This window comes from Polypterus senegalus, chromosome 2 (genome assembly GCF_016835505.1).
Source record: "Polypterus senegalus isolate Bchr_013 chromosome 2, ASM1683550v1, whole genome shotgun sequence".
In the NCBI taxonomy this organism is placed as follows: Eukaryota; Metazoa; Chordata; class Cladistia; order Polypteriformes; family Polypteridae; genus Polypterus; species Polypterus senegalus.
The window spans coordinates 186,541,272-186,559,329 of record NC_053155.1 but is presented as its reverse complement, the minus strand read 5'-3'; the positions used below and the strand labels follow the sequence as shown (position 1 = coordinate 186,559,329).

Sequence of the window (18,058 nt, the reverse complement as noted above, 5' to 3'; positions counted from 1 at the left end):
AGCATTTTATTTGTTACTTCCTTTCAAGGAGTTTCAGACTTTAATCTTTCTTACTAGTAGACTGTTAATTTAAATCTCCTCCAAAAATGTGACTCAACTGTCTTATGGTTGGGAGGAAGCTTTAAACTCAATCCCAGGATTTCTTTCAACCAATAGTCAAGGACAATTTTTCATTTGTTTCAGGAATGACAGGCTAGAATGCTCTCTAGCAGATCCTGGTGTGTCCCTGTACCCGTGAGCCTTTGGTTTGGTGTAAATGCCTACAAAGCAATTCCCCAGAAGCTTGCTGTGTTGGAGGAATCATACACACCCTCTACATTTCCATTTAGGTGTGTATACTTTCTAGCAGCCAAGGAGGCACTAATCTGATTTTCCTGTTTTGCCCTAAATGGCTTTACAAGAAGAATGTCAGGCTACCCTGGTAGCAGCTGGCTACCTAGCTACGTAGTGTCCTGGGGAAATGCTACATGCTTCTTCCAAGGCCACACCTCTATCCCTCAATCTCTCTCTCTCTCACCCTAACACCATCATCAGGGCACACAACAGTAACAATGTTCTGTAGCTTTCTGTCTTCGGGAAGCTACTGTATATGCTGGTCTTCTCAATGTCCTCTACTATCCTGATGGTGCCCGTGCCCTGTAATCATAGACACAACAGAACTCCTCCCAATATAGTGGAAATAAATAAAATAAAATTATACAGACTAAACAGGCAAAGACAAAACCTTACAATTCTAATAAGGCACAATGAACGTTTGAGTCTCACTGCATACACAGAAGCAGACAAAAAATAAAGCAAACAACTTAGTTGCCCTCAAGCATAACTGTGCAAATAAACTGTCCTGATTTATCCAATAGGGTTGTTTACTTAATTAAATTATAACACACACTGTACTTGCTTCCATCAGACCATCACCCATAACAATCGCTTAGTACCATGAAGCATCTATCAAGTGGTGTTTACAATAAAAGAAAGAGGCAGTCATGATACTGATTACAAACTATGCTAATCATCACTGACATTAAATCTCTATAAATCATGCGAATGTTGCATCTACATTTAAAAGAACAATTAATACTGGCACCTGTGCTATACATATTTTTATTTTGGGGACTACAAACTCATTTGCAAAATGTCAAAAAATCAAAATAAGCAACAAGTCAGCTAAATGTATAAAACACCATAAGGGCTGCTCTCTAAGAAAACAGATGCTATACAAAGCCTTCCAGAGTGACAGAGAAAGTCAATTAACACAACTTTTATAATGGCGGTTACTGCACATTTTCAGAAACAAGCCTGGTGTTTGCTAAACTTTTTAAATCTTGGCTAGCATACCTAATTCTTTATATTTTTTTCCAAATGGAGGATGGTAGGAACTGAAAGGTGGTAATCACCCTGGAGGGAAATTTCCTGTTCAGACAGTGTGTGTCACCAAGAGTCTTGAATGAGGCTCCATAGATTGTTAGGAAGAAGCAGCATTATTAAGCTATAAGAGTTAAGATTTCTGCAAAAGATCCAGCGAATTTCAGTTAATGTATTAGCCAGGGTGACCCAGAAGTACTTCAAGGTAGACACCAGCAATCCTTATAAAGCCATACACCCTCATGCAGAATAGGATGCATTACATGTAAAATTATAAAGAATGGAGCAACAATCAGTGGTCTAACCATTATTTTGCCGTGTGGTGTTTTTTGCCTTTCTGTTACACTACCTTTCATTTCCTACATCCTGTATAGTGATGAAAGAGTGAATGAGTGTCTCAGTATCTTTCACACTGAGGAAAGAATGAAGATGAGCAATTTTGTGAAGATGAAAAAAGGCTGTCTGTACTATTGAGCTAATGTGTGATTGAAAAGTAAGAAGCTGATGACACCTAAATTACAGACTGATGCTGAGGGTTGAACCAGGATCCTATCAATGTCAATTTTTATCTTACGAAGGGTGGAGAGGACAGATTTGGTATCAACTAATACGTTTTTTCAGGACTGACTTGTAAAAAATTTTCTGTAATACAATGATTGATTTCCCGAATGCAGCCAGTCAGTGCAACAGGTGAAGATGTTGCAGTTGCAGCAACGCTTACATAAAGTTGTGTGTCATCAGCATAGCAGTGGAAGCTCGGACGATACCGACGAATAATCTCACCTAATGGGAGCATATCAATGTTGAAGGATTGGACTGAGAACTGACCCTTGAGGGATACCTTGTGTGAATGAAGTAGTAGCAGATTTGTATTCCCTAATGAAGACATAATACTGGTGATCACTTTGGTATGATGTGCACCAAGAAAGAGCGGCACCAGAGATACCAGTAGCTGAAAGTCGGGACAGTAAAACGTTATGGTTAACTGTATCAAACGCTGCTCTCAAGTCAAGAAGAACTAGAATAGCGGCAATCACAGAATCTACAGTTATAAGTCATTGGCTACCTTTAATAAAGCAGTTTCAGTGCTATGTAGGGCTCTGAATTCAGATTGAAAATGCTCAAGCAGGTTATGCAAATTTAAATCACTGAGTTGAGCAGCAACAACCTTTTCTAAGATCTTTGTTATAAATGGAAGATTAGAAATTGGGCAATAAAATTTTAGCTGTAAGGGATCTGGGACTGGTTTTTTTAAGACAGGGATTACAGCAGCAGTTTTTAAATCACTCGGAACACAGGTGCGGAAACTACAGTTGATAAAGTGAGAAATGGGGGCAGAAAGTTTGTCAGTGCAAGCCTTAGTCAGTAAAGTAGGGGCAGGATCTAGGTGGCAGGTAGATTGATTTAATTTAGATATTATTTCAGCAATATAAGGTGGTGTAGTGGAGTTAAATTTAGATAAACTATAGATTTGGAAGTATGACCAGTCGACAGAGATGAGGAATGATTAGTAGAGAAACTTTGATATATGGTCATAACTAGCAAAATATCCGGGCTTTGCAGCGGCGAAGTACTGCCTTAAAATTTTTATTAAGAAGAAAATTAAACCTTTTTAAACTGAGGGAAAATATACCAATAATTATTTGTTAAGGATCTCTTTGTATACCACATTGTGAGTTCGGCCCTCCGGTTGTAATTATGACCAAGCTGTGCGCTGAGCTTACTCTTGAGCATGCAACGTACAGTTGGCCATGTGAACAGTAATCTGGTTTCAAATCTCACAGCTTGGATTGCTGCTGTCATAATAGGTTTGAGTTTCATGGTTTGTTTCAATTACGACAGTATTTGTAGGACTTGTGTTGAAGAGACATTCGGCATCTGTCAAGCGTTGTAAGTATACAACCAGTTACATCGATAACTTCATATCCAGCTTTTAAGAGTTTAAACATTCATAAACATCAAAGTGTCCACTACTGAAATCGTCACCTGTGAATCTAAGATGTTTAAGAGGCATTGGCGGTTGACGAAAGGTGTAAAATATTTGGCCATTTCGGTACACTTGAAAGCGACAACTGAACAATTCAGCGGCAGCCATCAACTCACATGCAGATCCATAGGTGAAGGGCTTAAGCATTTCACTCTTATAGTGCTCCTGTGTAGTATAATTATCTCCTGTACCGTCATCAGTCCACACTCTGAACCTGTCCCAGTCATTCAGTACATAAGACACAATGTTCCTCCGGATATCAAAAGTGAGCCTGGGATGAGATGGGTGTGCTCTAGGTGACGTCAGACGCCAGAGACTTGGCGGAAAAATTTTGAATGAACAGCGAGGAGAATTTGGAAACTCTCCAGGAATACATTGACAGATACTTCAAGGCTATAGTCATGAAAAAACACCAAAATACACCGTCCCCAGCCAAAGACGGGACCCCGTCCTCCAAAAGAACTCGTCCAGCAGACTCCCCTGGATCAACATCCCCGACAGGTAAAGACTTTGCCGACATTCTGGATTCAATCGACCAACGGTTATCCAGCTTCGAAGCGAGGTTGTCTCTGGTCGAGATCTTACATCGTGAATTCAAATCCCTGAGGGAATCATTGGAATTCAGCCAGCAGCCGGTGGAAACACTGGCTGCAGAAAACACTTCACTACGGGACTCGGTCAAGTCTCTAACTGAGAATATGACCCATCTGAATGAAGAAAATAAAAAAATTAAAGAGACTGTCATAGATCTCCAGGCCCGCAGTATGAGAGATAATCTGGTGTTTTGAGGCATCCCCGAATCTGCTGAAGAGGACACAGAAGCTACGGTTAAAACCTTTATCAAGACTCACCTGAAAATACCGGAGGACTCCGTGAAAAACATCCGCTTCGAAAGAATCCATCGGCTGGGAGCCAAGAGGCCTGGAGCCCAGAGGCCGCGTCCAATCATGGCTAAATTTGGATATTTCAAGCAGAAGGAGCAGGTGAAGAGCTGCGGCAGGGAGCTGAAAGGAACAGACTTTAGTGTAAACGACCAGTTCCCCAGAGAGATCCTGGAGCGACGCAGAGTTCTGTTCCCGATCCGACGCAGCTTCATCCAGAAGGGCTCCCGAGCGGTCATCGCCGTGGACCGGCTCTACGTGGACGGGCAGCTCTACCGCGACCTCAACACCACTCCCTGGTTATATTAACACCAGTCCAGATAAGATATACTATTATTATTATTGTTATTATTATTTCTTTTTACTCCTCTCCTCCTATTACGCTAATCTAGCTTATCCATGTCATTTCGCTAAGTTAGTGCGATACATTATCGTCAGTCTCCACAGCGTTCAAGTGCTGATAATAATGATGTTTTCGTTTCTTTCTAGTTTTTTTTTCCTTCATCATTCCCCACTTGCCCCTTTGTACATTCCTCTTATTTCTCCTTTCTTTCACTGCACCGATCACCTGCTTTCCTACTCAGTCACACACAACATCCTATGTATTTACAAATCTGCAAGGCACGACCACGAACATATACACCCAGCGTCAACGCATCCACTCCGACCTCACAGCGCAAACAGACATACAGGACATACACGCACACTCGCTCATATCTCATTCAGTTGAGCATCACACGCAGCGTGCAACATTAGCTACACACACACACACACACACACACACATCTATGGGCACCCTAAGGTTTGTCACATGGAATGTGAATGGAGCTGGCTCCAGAGAGAAGAGGTTAAAAATGTTTAGCCAACTTCAGGCAGACGTAGCTTTATTACAAAAGACTCATAGACCTACCTCAGCTGCAGATGAACTTAAAACACCTGAGTTTCCTAATGTGTTCTCAGCCTGCTATAACTCTAGGCAAAGGGGGGGTAGCAATCTTAATACATAAAAATGTTAATTTTAAAGTAATGTCTGAGTGACATTTCAGACACAGAGATACACACTATAGCTATCAGCAATCATGCTCCTGTATCTCTAACTCTAATAAATAAGAAGGCCATTCCACCAAGTAAAAACTGGAGATTTAATACATCATTGCTTAAAGATGTAGATTTTATTAACTATTTCAAAAAAGAGTGGGCTCTGTATTTAGACTATAATGACCTGCCTGGAACATCAGCATCAGTTCTCTGGGAAGCAGGCAAAGCTGTGATGAGAGGTAGAATAATTTTATTCTCATCACATAAAAAGAAGAGAGAAAATAAACGTATTCAGGAATTGGAAGAAACCATGAAATCCTTAGGAGAAGCCTACGTATCCTCTCAGGAACAGGAAATGCTGAACAAAATATGTAAAGCAAAACTAGAATTAAATGAAATTATCAATAAAAAAACTCAATTCTTAGCACAAAGACTTCGATGGCAAAACTTTGAACATAGTAATAAGTCAGATAAATTTCTAGCTAATCAGTTAAAAATAAATAAAGAAAAAACAACTATATGTGCTGTTAAAGACTTATCTGGGGAAACAGTATATGACCCTGAAGGAATTAACATCACTTTCAGGGACTTTTACAAATCTTTATATTCACCACAGATAAACCCATCTAAATATGAAATTGACCAGTTTCTTGATAATATAACTCTTCCAAAATTATCAGATTTACAAGCAATGGCATTGGATTCTCCTCTGACCTCAGATGAACTCCAGGAAGCCCTGAATAGTATGCCCTATACAAAGGCTCCAGGTCCAGATGGTTTTCCAGCAGAATTCTATAAAGAATTCTGGACAATTCTGGCACCAATATTCTACATGATGCTGCAAGAAGCCAAGAGGGATGGCAGTCTACCACCAAATATGAATTCTGCCAACATTAATCTCTTGCTAAAACCAGGCAAAGACCCACTATTACCTACCAGCTATCGACCAATATCCCTTATTAACTTTGACCTTAAAATAATCTGCAAAGCTCTGTCAAAAAGAATAGAGAAGATAATGCCTCTCATAATTCATCCTGATCAAACTGGTTTTATAAAAGGGAGGCACTCCTCAACAAATACATGTAGATTACTTAATTTGATCGACTATTCGTATAATAAAAACCTTCAAATTACAATATTATCTCTAGATGCAGAAAAAGCATTTGATAGAGTTAACTGGAATTTTTTATTTGCAACTTTACAAAAATTTGGTTTTGGAAACTCTTTCTTAAATTGGTTAAAAATAATATATAATGCTCCAACAGCACGCGTCAGGACAAATGACCAATCATCTCCCAGCTTCTGTCTCAAGAGGGGCACCAGGCAGGGATGCCCTCTCTCTCCCTCATTGTTTGCAATTTTTATTGAACCACTAGCAGCAGCAATTAGACAGGCGGCAATGATTAAAGGCATTAAATATAAAAATATAGAACATAAAATCAGTCTTTACGCAGATGATGTGTTACTTTTTCTCCAACATTCACAAACCACGCTCTCTGAGGTAATCACATTAATAAATTCTTTCTCAAGTGTCTCAGATTATTCGATAAACTGGTTAAAATCTACAGTTCTTCCGATTAACTGCTCCTTCCAGAACTCTTCTTCCACTGCACTTCAATCTGGAAATATTAAATATTTAGGTATTAATATTTCACCTAGGCTAGCGGATTTAACTAAATTAAACCACATCCCACTTTTAAAGAAGGTGGAAGATGATCTGGCTAGATGGAAGTCTCTACCCATATCACTCATGGGAAGAGTAGCCTCAATAAAAATGATGATTTTACCAAGAATTAATTATGTATTTGCAATGATCCCAAGCAAACAAACACCGGACTGGTTTAGATCTCTGGACTCCTCCATCTCTAAATTCCTTTGGAAAGATAAACCCCCTCGTATTAGCCTAAAAACGCTACAAAGGACTAAAGATAAAGGAGGACTAGATTTGCCTAACTTTAACCACTATTTCTTAGCCAACAGGCTTCAGCACATCTCAGGGTGGTTTAAACATACCCTCTTAGATGAACCTTGGCTAGACATAGAAAAAGCACTATGCAATAAGATAGAGATCTCCGATCTGCCATTCCTTAGCATAAACATTAAACGACACATATGTTTCAAAAGCATCAGCATCTCTCTGATGGCTTGGTGGGAGTTTCTAAAATTGACTAAGTCTTCATTAATCCCATGCAAACGCACCCCCATCTGGAACAACCCTGACCTACTACAAAACAATAATATGATAAACTTCCCAGATTGGAGTTGTAAAGGTATTAAGTACTTAGAACATATATTCGAAGGAACAGACTTTATTCCGTTTGACAGATTAGTAAAACAATATGGGATTAACAAGAATAGATTTTTAGAATATCAACAAGTAAAATCTATAGTAAAAAGAAAATGTAAGTTAAATCAAATCGAATTGCAAATACCATCAGGTGTGGCAGAACTATTAAATTTCAAACCCCCTAAATTACTGTCTAAAATATACAGGACACTCTCCAAAATAGATGAATCGGTATCCCTTCCTATTTGAAATGGGAGGCAGATTTATCAATTAGCTGGGACCATAATTTCTGGTCTCAGATAAGTTTAAAAGTCTTTAAACTGATTAGAAATCCCAGTTTACAATTAATACAATACAAAATCCTATATAGAGTGCACTATACAGGTCAACGGATGTTCAGGATGGGTTATACGTCTTCTAACAACTGCTCTCACTGTCAAGGCACACACCTGACATCTACATCCATGCTCTTTGGTTCTGTCCACCGTTCAGAGGTTCTGGAGCAGGATTTGTGAAGACTTATCAAAGTGTCTGAAATGCACCATTCCAACCTCTCCTTCAGTCTGCTTGTTGGGCTTACCTAGACTGTGTCACCACGGAGATTAATACAATCCATATGGCTTATATCGCCTTATGCATTGCTAAGAAGACTGTTCTCATGAACTGGAAAAATAAAACAATCTTAATATCAACCAATATAGAGACCGTTTGTTGGACTATATTAGTCTTGATACAGCTTCTGCCACCACATTAGATCAATCTCCCTGGGCTCCTTTGATCGGTTCCATTACTTAGTGGGGGTGGGGATCGGCTCTGTCCCACTTTGGTCTTTGTTGTTGATGTGGGGGGGACATACGGGCCTGGGGCATCTGGGGGCTCACGGGGGCAGGTTTCTTGGGGTGTCAGCGTGGGGCTGTTGTCCTGGCCTGGACGGGGCATAGGGGCTCTTGGATGGTGCGTCTCTGGTAGCTGCATGCTTCGCTGGCGGAGCCTGTGCTGATGGACGGGCTGCCAGCCTGGTAGCCGTGCGCGCCGGGAGGCTCCGGGCGGGCCTGGGGTTCTGGGGCTGCTCCGCCTCTGGGCTGGGGTTCTGGCTGGGTCTGGGGGGCTTGGGTCCTGTGGGGCATGTCGCCGGGGTTGTGGGTCAATGAATGTACTTGGGCCCGGCCCTGGCGCGGGGGCTCTCAGCGCATCGGCGGAACTGGGGGCCTCGTTAGCTGGCGGGGAAGTTGTTGCCATCTGTCTGCAGGTGGTCCCTGCTTATGAGGTGCCCACTCTGCAGGCGGGGGGAGCCAACAGGTGGAGGATGGACTCAGCCTGGGTTTCTATTGTCATATGTAGTTTGGGAGTTGACTGAATGTTGGGATGGGCATAGTTTTTACATGGTGGTGGGGACCGGAGGGCTGCGCCGTTCTCCGGGTCGCCTGGTGGTACCGCTGGCGTGGGCCCTGGGCCCCCTGCCCTGGATGGTTTCTGGGGAGCGGGGTGCCTATGGGGGTCAGCAGGTGAGCTGGCACGGGGTGGGGGTGGCTTCCCCATTCTTCCTTTCCTTCCCATCCCTTAATGCTCCCCTTCTCCCGCTCCATCACACCAACACTCATGTAGGGCCTTGAGGTGCAGGTGAGTCGCTGGGGTGCAGGGGAGGTATTCCTCCTTTGTCCCCTAGTGACCACCTGTATCTCTATTTTAATTCACAACTTAGACATTCCCATTACCTACCCTTTCATGACACATACATATAGGGCCTTGGGGGTGGACACACTGAATGGTGTCAAGAGGGCGGTCTGTTCATTCAGCCTTACCTCTGGCGCCAGTGTCTACTTCTCAATTTTAAATCACACATAGACAGTGAGGGTTCTCGGGAGGAGAGGTGTTTAGAGCCATATCCTCCTCCTGTTTTAAAAGCACTTCAGAACAACACTCACCAACATCATATTAGAGCGGGAGAGGCGGGGCCCCGCTCTTTCTGTTCGCCATCTGGGGCTGGGGGCTGAGAGGAGGAGCTGGCCGTCAAGTCAGGTTCTGGGCTGGTGGGCCTCCGGACTACTGCGGGAGCTGGGGCGGTCCTCCTGGTCTACACCCCAGAGGTAAACTATACATGGGGAGTGTGAGTGTGTGTACAGTGTTCATTTTTGTATGTCTCCATGTTGGATGAGTGTGTGAGCGTTTGTATACGTGCACATGAAGGTGGGAACGTATGCTTGTGTATACGTGTGCCTGTATGTCTATGTCTTTGTGTCAGGTCAGATCTTAGACTCCACCTCACTCAAAACATCGCAAGCTCCCTCAGGGGAGGGGGCCTTTCTCTCCCCCACTCCCTGCCGGTGGATGATCCCCCAACCGCTGTTGTGTTGGCGGTTCTCGATGTCCGGGCTGGATACTCGGGTGGGTGCTGGCTCACTCCCGCATTGCTTGGCGGGACCTGGACCTCACAGCTGTGTCAGGCCCCTGCTGGTGGGCGGGGGGCTCTTGGATCCCGGGGCACAGGGCCCGCGGGCTCGCCACCATGGCCCCCCAGGGCTCTGGCACAGTGGCTGCTGGATGACCTTCCTCCGGGGCTCTCCTCTGCTCTTTTCTGAGTGGGGGCTGCAGTCATCCCTGCGTGGATCCACCTAGGACTCTTGTGTCCGGGGGTTTCTCTGCATGTCTGGGGCACGGGTCTCCTACATATCTGCTTCGGGTCCTGGGGAGCGGGACTGCTGTTCCTTACACACACTATTACACTATTAGACATTTACATGGAAGAACCTTATGAATACAAGTGCTCACATATACAGGTGTGCACACAGGTGAACACATGTGTGTATAATCAGGTAATCACAGACACACACTGTCTTGCCTAGCGGCTCCCACTAATCCTATCTTGTAATATTAGTACTATGTGCTGTTCAATAGCATTTAATATTTATAAATCACTGTGATTGATACAGATGTTGGTTGCTGTGTTTTTGCCTGTTTTTTTTTTTTCTCTCAACAGGTATTGAAGCAGATTGTCGGTGTTTTGTTTTGTCTCCCCCTCTCTCTCTATCCTCCTTTTTATCTTTTCTTCCATTGTCCACCATCTGACTCTTTCCTCATTTTCTTCCTTTTTCTTTTGTTTTTGTTTTCCCCCGGTCCTGTCTGTGACTATATCAAACCTATTTAAAAGAAAAATAAATATATATATATTTAAAAAAAAAAAAAGAAAAAAGCCATGAATGATGACAGCACAGCTACACATACAATTACATACGCATGTGTCATCTGTGTTACTGACAGGCTGAAGAGAAAAAAAAAAAAGTGAGCCTGCTATGGCCGTGCATTATGTAACAAAGAGAATGGAAAAGGTAGGTGCCATCTCCGGGCATGGAAACCACTCGGTAAGTGACAGTTCTTTGATCGATGGTGATCACCTCGATAGACATGTTAATGGGGGTACGGTTGGAATGATAAAGGAAATGAGTACCTGAACAATGTAAAGTAAGTCTAAAATACCTACACAATAACTACAATCTTAAAAATGAACAATAAAACAGCGGAGAAGTTGTGGATTAAATAAAAAGACTGTAGTTATAAGCAGGGAAACGTGAAATCACGTGGCGAAGCAAGGAAGGGAATGTAGAGACAGGAGTTGAGCATCACACGCAGCGTGCAACATTAGCTACACACACACACACACACATCTATGGGCACCCTAAGGTTTGTCACATGGAATGTGAATGGAGCTAGCTCCAGAGAGAAGAGGTTAAAATGTTTAGCCAACTTCAGGCAGACGTAGCTTTATTACAAAAGACTCATAGACCTACCTCAGCTGCAGATGAACTTAAAACACCTGAGTTTCCTAATGTGTTCTCAGCCTGCTATAACTCTAGGCAAAGGGGGTAGCAATCTTAATACATAAAATGTTAATTTTAAAGTAATGTCTGAGTGACATTTCAGACACAGAGATACACACTATAGCTATCAGCAATCATGCTCCTGTATCTCTAACTCTAATAAATAAGAAGGCCATTCCACCAAGTAAAAACTGGAGATTTAATACATCATTGCTTAAAGATGTAGATTTTATTAACTATTTCAAAAAAGAGTGGGCTCTGTATTTAGACTATAATGACCTGCCTGGAACATCAGCATCAGTTCTCTGGGAAGCAGGCAAAGCTGTGATGAGAGGTAGAATAATTTTATTCTCATCACATAAAAAGAAAAGAGAAAATAAACGTATTCAGGAATTGGAAGAAACCATGAAATCCTTAGGAGAAGCCTACGTATCCTCTCAGGAACAGGAAATGCTGAACAAAATATGTAAAGCAAAACTAGAATTAAATGAAATTATCAATAAAAAAACTCAATTCTTAGCACAAAGACTTCGATGGCAAAACTTTGAACATAGTAATAAGTCAGATAAATTTCTAGCTAATCAGTTAAAAATAAATAAAGAAAAAACAACTATATGTGCTGTTAAAGACTTATCTGGGAAACAGTATATGACCCTGAAGGAATTAACATCACTTTCAGGGACTTTACAAATCTTTATATTCACCACAGATAAACCCATCTAAATATGAAATTGACCAGTTTCTTGATAATATAACTCTTCCAAAATTATCAGATTTACAAGCAATGGCATTGGATTCTCCTCTGACCTCAGATGAACTCCAGGAAGCCCTGAATAGTATGCCCTATACAAAGGCTCCAGGTCCAGATGGTTTTCCAGCAGAATTCTATAAAGAATTCTGGACAATTCTGGCACCAATATTCTACATGATGCTGCAAGAAGCCAAGAGGGATGGCAGTCTACCACCAAATATGAATTCTGCCAACATTAATCTCTTGCTAAAACCAGGCAAAGACCCACTATTACCTACCAGCTATCGACCAATATCCCTTATTAACTTTGACCTTAAAATAATCTGCAAAGCTCTGTCAAAAAGAATAGAGAAGATAATGCCTCTCATAATTCATCCTGATCAAACTGGTTTTATAAAAGGGAGGCACTCCTCAACAAATACATGTAGATTACTTAATTTGATCGACTATTAGTATAATAAAACCTTCAAATTACAATATTATCTCTAGATGCAGAAAAAGCATTTGATAGAGTTAACTGGAATTTTTTATTTGCAACTTTACAAAAATTTGGTTTTGGAAACTCTTTCTTAAATTGGTTAAAAATAATATATAATGCTCCAACAGCACGCGTCAGGACAAATGACCAATCATCTCCCAGCTTCTGTCTCAAGAGGGGCACCAGGCAGGGATGCCCTCTCTCCCTCATTGTTTGCAATTTTTATTGAACCACTAGCAGCAGCAATTAGACAGGCGGCAATGATTAAAGGCATTAAATATAAAAATATAGAACATAAAATCAGTCTTTACGCAGATGATGTGTTACTTTTTCTCCAACATTCACAAACCACGCTCTCTGAGGTAATCACATTAATAAATTCTTTCTCAAGTGTCTCAGATTATTCGATAAACTGGTTAAAATCTACAGTTCTTCCGATTAACTGCTCCTTCCAGAACTCTTCTTCCACTGCACTTCAATCTGGAAATATTAAATATTTAGGTATTAATATTTCACCTAGGCTAGCGGATTTAACTAAATTAAACCACATCCCACTTTTAAAGAAGGTGGAAGATGATCTGGCTAGATGGAAGTCTCTACCCATATCACTCATGGGAAGAGTAGCCTCAATAAAAATGATGATTTTACCAAGAATTAATTATGTATTTGCAATGATCCCAAGCAAACAAACACCGGACTGGTTTAGATCTCTGGACTCCTCCATCTCTAAATTCCTTTGGAAAGATAAACCCCCTCGTATTAGCCTAAAAACGCTACAAAGGACTAAAGATAAAGGAGGACTAGATTTGCCTAACTTTAACCACTATTTCTTAGCCAACAGGCTTCAGCACATCTCAGGGTGGTTTAAACATACCCTCTTAGATGAACCTTGGCTAGACATAGAAAAAGCACTATGCAATAAGATAGAGATCTCCGATCTGCCATTCCTTAGCATAAACATTAAACGACACATATGTTTCAAAAGCATCAGCATCTCTCTGATGGCTTGGTGGGAGTTTCTAAAATTGACTAAGTCTTCATTAATCCCATGCAAACGCACCCCCATCTGGAACAACCCTGACCTACTACAAAACAATAATATGATAAACTTCCCAGATTGGAGTTGTAAAGGTATTAAGTACTTAGAACATATATTCGAAGGAACAGACTTTATTCCGTTTGACAGATTAGTAAAACAATATGGGATTAACAAGAATAGATTTTTAGAATATCAACAAGTAAAATCTATAGTAAAAAGAAAATGTAAGTTAAATCAAATCGAATTGCAAATACCATCAGGTGTGGCAGAACTATTAAATTTCAAACCCCCTAAATTACTGTCTAAAATATACAGGACACTCTCCAAAATAGATGAATCGGTATCCCTTCCTATTGCGAAATGGGAGGCAGATTTATCAATTAGCTGGGACCGTAATTTCTGGTCTCAGATAAGTTTAAAAGTCTTTAAACTGATTAGAAATCCCAGTTTACAATTAATACAATACAAAATCCTATATAGAGTGCACTATACAGGTCAACGGATGTTCAGGATGGGTTATACGTCTTCTAACAACTGCTCTCACTGTCAAGGCGACACACCTGACATCTACATCCATGCTCTTTGGTTCTGTCCACCTGTTCAGAGGTTCTGGAGCAGGATTTGTGAAGACTTATCAAAGTGTCTGAAATGCACCATTCTAACCTCTCCTTCAGTCTGCTTGTTGGGCGACCTAGACTGTGTCACCACGGAGATTAATACAATCCATATGGCTTATATCGTCTTATGCACTGCTAAGAAGACTGTTCTCATTAACTGGAAAAATAAAAACAATCTTAATATCAACCAATATAGAGACCGTTTGTTGGACTATATTAGTCTTGATACAGCTTCTGCCACCACATTAGATCAATCTCCCTGGGCTCCTTTGATCGGTTCCATTACTTAGTGGGGGTGGGGATCGCGGCTCTGTCCCACTTTGGTCTTTGTTGTTGATGTGGGGAGGACATACGGGCCTGGGGCATCTGGGGGCTCACGGGGGGCAGGTTTCTTGGGGGTGTCAGCGGTGGGGCTGTTGTCCTGGCCTGGACGGGGCATAGGGGGCTCTTGGATGGTGCGTCTCTGGTAGCTGCATGCTTCTGGCGGAGCCTGTGCTGATGGGACGTGGGCTGCCAGCCTGGTAGCCGTGCCGCGCCCGGGAGGCTCCGGGCGGGCCTGGGGTTCTGGGGCTGCTCCGCCTCTGGGCTGGGGTTCTGGCTGGGTCTGGGGGGCTTGGGTCCTGTGGGGCATGTCGCCGGGGTTGTGGGTCAATGAATGTACTTGGGCCCGGCCCTGGCGCGGGGGCTCTCAGCGCATCGGCGGAACTGGGGCCTCGTTAGCTGGCGGGGAAGTTGTTGCCATCTGTCTGCAGGTGGTCCCTGCTTATGAGGTGCCCACTCTGCAGGCGGGGGGAGCCAACAGGTGGAGGATGGACTCAGCCTGGGTTTCTATTGTCATATGTAGTTTGGGAGTTGACTGAATGTTGGGATGGGCATAGTTTTTACATGGTGGTGGGGACCGGAGGGCTGCGCCGTTCTCCGGGTCGCCTGGTGGTACCGCTGGCGTGGGCCCTGGGCCCCCTGCCCTGGATGGTTTCTGGGGAGCGGGGGTGCCTATGGGGGTCAGCAGGTGAGCTGGCACCGGGGTGGGGGTGGCTTCCCCCCCCATTCTTCCTTTCCTTCCCATCCCTTAATGCTCCCTTCTCCGCTCCATCACACCAACACTCATGTAGGGCCTTGAGGTGCAGGTGAGTCGCTGGGGTGCAGGGGAGGTATTCCTCCTTTGTCCCCTAGTGACCACCTGTATCTCTATTTTAATTCACAACTTAGACATTCCCATTACCTACCCTTTCATGACACATACATATAGGGCCTTGGGGTGGACACACTGAATGGTGTCAAGAGGGCGGTCTGTTCATTCAGCCTTACCTCTGGCGCCAGTGTCTACTTCTCAATTTTAAATCACACATAGACAGTGAGGGTTCTCGGGAGAAGAGGTGTTTAGAGCCATATCCTCCTCCTGTTTTAAAAGCACTTCAGAACAACACTCACCAACATCATATTAGAGCAGGAGAGGCGGGGCCCGCTCTTTCTGTTCGCCATCTGGGGCTGGGGGCTGAGAGGAGGAGCTGGCCGTCAAGTCAGGTTCTGGGCTGGTGGGCCTCCGGACTACTGCGGGAGCTGGGGCGGTCCTCCTGGTCTACACCCCAGAGGTAAACTATACATGGGGAGTGTGAGTGTGTGTACAGTGTTCATTTTTGTATGTCTCCATGTTGGATGAGTGTGTGAGCGTTTGTATACGTGCACATGAAGGTGGGAACGTATGCTTGTGTATACGTGTGCCTGTATGTCTATGTCTTTGTGTCAGGTCAGATCTTAGACTCCACCTCACTCAAAACATCGCAAGCTCCCTCAGGGGAGGGGGCCTTTCTCTCCCCCCACTCCCTGCCGGTGGATGATCCCCCCAACCGCTGTTGTGTTGGCGGTTCTCGATGTCCGGGGCTGGATACTCGGGTGGGTACTGGCTCACTCCCGGCGATTGCTTGGCGGGACCTGGACCTCACAGCTGTGTCAGGCCCCTGCTGGTGGGCGGGGGGCTCTTGGATCCCGGGGCACAGGGCCCGCGGGCTCGCCACCATGGCCCCCCAGGGCTCTGGCACAGTGGCTGCTGGATGACCTTCCTCCGGGGCTCTCCTCTGCTCTTTTCTGAGTGGGGGCTGCAGTCATCCCTGCGTGGATCCACCTAGGACTCTTGTGTCCGGGGGTTTCTCTGCATGTCTGGGGCACGGGTCTCCTACATATCTGCTTCGGGTCCTGGGGAGCGGGACTGCTGTTCCTTACACACACTATTACACTATTAGACATTTACATGGAAGAACCTTATGAATACAAGTGCGCTCACATATACAGGTGTGCACACAGGTGAACACATGTGTGTATAATCAGGTAATCACAGACACACACTGTCTTGCCTAGCGGCTCCCACTAATCCTATCTTGTAATATTAGTACTATGTGCTGTTCAATAGCATTTAATATTTATAAATCACTGTGATTGATACAGATGTTGGTTGCTGTGTTTTTGCCTGTTTTTTTTTTTCTCTCAACAGGTATTGAAGCAGATTGTCGGTGTTTTGTTTTGTCTCCCCCTCTCTCTCTATCCTCCTTTTTATCTTTTCTTCCATTGTCCACCATCTGACTCTTTCCTCATTTTCTTCCTTTTTCTTTTGTTTTGTTTTCCCCCGGTCCTGTCTGTGACTATATCAAACCTATTTAAAAGAAAAATAAATATATATATATTTAAAAAAAAAAAAAAGCCATGAATGATGACAGCACAGCTACACATACAATTACATACGCATGTGTCATCTGTGTTACTGACAGGCTGAAGAGAAAAAAAAAAAAAAAGTGAGCCTGCTATGGCCGTGCATTATGTAACAAAGAGAATGGAAAAGGTAGGTGCCATCTCCGGGCATGGAAACCACTCGGTAAGTGACAGTTCTTTGATCGATGGTGATCACCTCGATAGACATGTTAATGGGGGTACGGTTGGAATGATAAAGGAAATGAGTACCTGAACAATGTAAAGTAAGTCTAAAATACCTACACAATAACTACAATCTTAAAAAATGAACAATAAAACAGCGGAGAAGTTGTGGATTAAATAAAAAGACTGTAGTTATCAGCAGGGAAACGTAAATCACGTGGCGAAGCAAGGAAGGGAATGTAGAGACAGGAGCGACGGACAGCCTTATGGAGGCGTTGGGATGGGGGACCCAACACCACCTCACACAGTGACCGAGCTGCAGGCTATGGACGTATATATGTACGTAAGTAGGATTCAGTTAGCAGTGGGAACCCGTGTACCAAATTTCTTGAAGATGGGCCCATAAGTAACAAAGACAGTTGAAAAGTTCAATATGATGGCCGACAGTGGCATCATACCACCGAAATAAGTACATACATTAGTTTCGGTTAGTGCAGGGAAGCCGCCTACCAAATTTCGTGAAGATGGGGCCATAAATAAGAAAGTTTATCTAAAAACATCATGGAGACAGGAACCACCAACAGACATAGTGAAGGATATCTGATCAATGTTCTTGACATTACGATAGGTTATTTTAGATTTTAGACTTCTTTTAGGGAGGGAATAAGTGAAGCTAAATTCAATCAGCTTGTGATCGGAAATACCAATAACAGTATCGGATGTACAGACATTTTGGAGACCAGTGGAACATACAAGATCCAGAATATGGCCCTTAGCATGGGTTGAAAAACCAACATGCTGCACAAAATTGAAACAATCCAGTACTGAATGTAGCTCAAACAGCAGATGGACAGTCAGAATCAACATGAATTTTAAGGTCACCAAGTAAAATAACAGCAGTAGACATGCCACAGACAAGAGTGAGTATTTCATAAAGT

The 18,058-nt window shown here is 43.1% G+C and overlaps 1 protein-coding gene across 6 annotated transcripts in view; it reads right to left on the bottom strand.

The window, feature by feature from the left end:
* scml2 (Scm polycomb group protein like 2) overlaps positions 1–18,058 on the bottom strand; it is a 216,729-nt gene that overhangs the window by 53,972 nt on the left and 144,699 nt on the right. The window lies entirely within an intron of this gene.